At 51.6% G+C, this 3,555-nt stretch overlaps 1 protein-coding gene across 1 annotated transcript in view; it reads left to right on the forward strand.

Annotated features, from left to right (window-relative positions):
* The first annotated feature begins 1,634 nt into the window (after nucleotides 1–1,634).
* Nucleotides 1,635–3,555, forward strand: part of ELOF1 (elongation factor 1 homolog (S. cerevisiae)) — a 6,539-nt gene continuing 4,618 nt past the window's right edge. Inside the window, exon 1 of the mRNA XM_011954785.1 lies at nucleotides 1,635–1,833. The gene's annotated coding sequence lies outside the window, so the exon portion shown is untranslated. The remainder of the gene's footprint in view (nucleotides 1,834–3,555) is intronic.

Below are 3,555 nucleotides of genomic sequence, written 5' to 3' on the forward strand. Positions count from 1 at the left end.
GTATAGTATGATTCCATCCTGTGTGTATTCTAGTTTGCGTCAGCACTGAAAAACGGTCTCACAGGAGGGCAGTTCTACTGGTTACACTTGACAGTTCCCAGGGTAACACTGCCCCCTAGGGGATATCCTACAGATCCCTCTACAGACAGTCCCTGACTTGAGGGTTCTAAGATTTTTCAACTTTATTACCATAGGTTTATCAGGATGTAACTCCATCGTAAGTCAAGGAGCATCTGTATTTGAAACATTTCATTACAAATTATTTTCCTGAACACTCTAATGCAACACCTCTTATCAAGGTCCCCAGGGACCAGACCCTTGCCAAACTCAACTGTCAATTCTCTTTCCTCATCTTCTTCAACTCGGGGACATGTGACACTGCTAATCCCTCTCTCTCTCCATCTTGAAATATCTTTTTCAGGCCGGGCGTAGTGGCTCGCATCTGTAATCCCAACAATTTGGGAGGCCGAGGTGGGTGGATCAGTTGAGGTCAGGAGTTCGAGACCAACCTGACCAACATGGTGAAACCATGTCTCTACTAAAAATACAAAAATTAGCCAGGCATGGTGGTGTGCACCTGTAATCACAGCTACTCAAGAGGTTGAGGCAGGAGGATCGCTTGAACCCGGGAGGCTAAGGTTGCAGTGAGCCGAGAACGCGCAATTGCACTCCAGCCTGGGCGACAGAGCAAGACCTTGTCTCAGAAAAAAACAAAAACAAAAACAAAAACCAATAAAAGTCCTTGGCCGGGCGCGGTGGCTCACGCCTGTAATCCCAGCACTTTGGGAGGCCGAGGCGGGTGGATCACGAGGTCAGGAGTTCAAGATCAGCCTGGCCAAGAGGGTGAGACCCCATCTCAACCAAAAAAAAAAGCACACACACAAAAAAACTACACAAATAAGCGTGGCGCGGTGACCGGCGCCTATAATCCCAGCTACTCGGGAGGCTGAGGTAGGAGAACCACTTGAACCTGGGAGGCGGAGCTTGCAGTGAGCCAAAATCGAGCCACTGCACTCCAGTATGGGCGACAGAGTGAGACCCCGTTTCAAAAAAATAAAATAAAATAAAATAAAAATAAAAAATAAAAGTCCTTAACACGGCCCACGAGGCTACATGGAATCCGGCCCCAGCCTGTCCACTCAACTTCATCTATTACAATCTGGGCACTCAAAATATGGTCTGCGGATCAACAGCATGGAAGTCACCTGGGAGCGAGTTAGCACCGCAGCCTCTCAGACCTCCCTCTTCATCTGCTGGATCAGAATCTGAACTTTTTAGTTTGAGTAGAGCGTCTCCCATGCTTACAAGCTTCCCCTTCACCCTGATTTAGCCATAAGGGTATTTCATAGTCCTCACTTGCCGTTCTTGGGAGCTGACCAGAAGTACTTGCAATGCGCGCAGCCACAGGCAAATACGCACTGACGCTTGCGCAGAAGCGCTCCTATTTGAGTACGCGTGCGCTCAGAGCACCAGCGAAGGAGGCAAGGCCTGTTTGCGGGGCTGTCCCGGCTAGTGGTGGCGAGGACCTGAAAGGAGGAGAGGGGTTTCCGCTTCCGGCAGGAGTCGGAAGTCACTGTCTCCCGGGTGAAGGGAGCTTTCGCAGCTGGAGGTGAGTGCCGGTGCGGCTCGTGCGAGTGGGCGTTGGGGCCGGGCAGGACTGGGAGTTCCTCTACTCCGTGCGTTTACGGGGTCCTAGAGGAGGCTCCTGGGACCTCGAACTTGGGGGAAGGCAGGTCGGGGAGACTGACTTCCCCGGACCCCATCCTTCCCAGCGCGACAACCGGGACGCCTGGCTCCTCCCAGCGGCCGTCGGGAGGCGATGCCGAAGCCTTAGTGAGTCTGGAGGAACAGCCAACCCTCCACCTCTTGGGTCCCAGCAGATTCGGGGGATGACTCCTCTGCCATCCCCTTTTGGCGCGCTTGGACTTAACGTTGTCACGGGACAGGCCGAGGCCTCTGCTGTCCTTGTGCACGCCAGACCCCATTCATGGGATGGGGGGACTGTAGTCCCTGGGCAAAATGAGCTCCTGGGGCTCATCCGTAGATTTTGTTTCGACTTTTTTTTTTTTTTTTTTTGAGAGACAGAGTCTTGCTTTCTCTCCCCAGCTGGAGTACAGTGGCGCGATCATAGCTCATTGCAGCCTCGACCTCCTGGGCGCAAGCTTCCCACTTTAGCTTCCTGAGTAGCTAGGACTACAGACTCGGGGCTAATTTTTGTAATTTTGTAGAGATGAGAGGTCTCACTATGTTGCCCAGGCTGGTCTGGAACTCCTGGCTTCCAGCGATCTTCCCACCTTGGCCTCCCAAAGTGATGAGATTACAGGCGTGACCTCCCAAAGTGATAGAGTTACAAGCAAACTGATTGATTGATGTATTCAATAGTGGTTATTGCTGAGCACGATGGCTCATGCATGTAATGCCAGCACTTTGGGAGGCCGAGGCGGGAGTATCGCTTGAGCCCAGGAATTCCAGACCAGCCTGGGCAACGTGGTGGGTGCCCGTCTCTACAAAAAATACAAAAATTAACTGGGCATGGTGCCGCGGCTAATTTGTATTTCAGAGGTAGAGGGGCAGGGGGAGGATCGCCTAAGGGATGTGTGAGAGAAAAAGGCATTGAGGATGAATCCAAGGTTTGTTTTTTTTTTCGTTTGTTTCTTTTTTGAGAGGAGAGTCTCGCTCTGTCGCCCAGGCTGGAGTGCAGTGGCACGATCTCCGCTCACTGCAAGCTCCGCCTCCCAGGTTCACACCATTCTCCTTTCTCAGCCTCCCTTATAGCTGGGACTACAGGCGCCCGCCACCACGCCCGGCTAATTTTTTGTATTTTTAGTAGAGACGGGGTTTCACTGTGTTAGCCAGGATGGTCTCAATCTCCTGACCTCGTGATCCGCCCGTCTCGGCCTCCCAAAGTGTTGGGATTACAGGCGTGAGCCACCACCTGGCCGAATCCATTTTTGATTTGATTATCCGGAAAGATGGAATTGCTGTTAGCTGAGATGAGGAAGACTGTGGAAGAGCAGGTTGGAGTGTCAGGGACTTGGTTTTTGAAATGTTATGTTTAGTATTAGGTGGAAGTTAGACATCAGGTGGAGGAGTAGCTGAGGCAGATAGATCAGAGTCTGCAATTCAGAAGACAGACTCAAGGCTGGAGAAGCAGGTGTCCTCAGTGTACAGTAGGCACCTAAGACTGGGTGAAATCTTCATGTAGGTGAGTATAGCCAGAAAGGAGAGGATCCAACAATTAAAATCATGGGCTCTTTGCTCTATTGCCCAGGCTGGAGTGCCTCAGCTCACTGCAACCTCCACCTCCTGGGTTCAAGTGGTTCTCGTGCCTTAGCCTCCCAAGTAGCTGGGATTACAGGTGCCCACCACCACGCCTGACTAATTTTGTATTTTTAGGAGAGATGGGGTTTCACCATGTTGGTCAGGCTGGTCTTGAACTCCTGACCTCAAGTGATCGGCCCACCTCGGCCTCCCAAAGTGCTGGGATTACAGGCATGAGCCATCATGTTCGGCCACTGGTAAGAGGAAGTTTCTTAGGGTGATGGAAATAATCGT

The sequence above is a fragment of the Colobus angolensis genome, unplaced genomic scaffold, assembly GCF_000951035.1.
Source record: "Colobus angolensis palliatus isolate OR3802 unplaced genomic scaffold, Cang.pa_1.0 Scaffold39, whole genome shotgun sequence".
NCBI lineage: Eukaryota > Metazoa > Chordata > Mammalia > Primates > Cercopithecidae > Colobus > Colobus angolensis.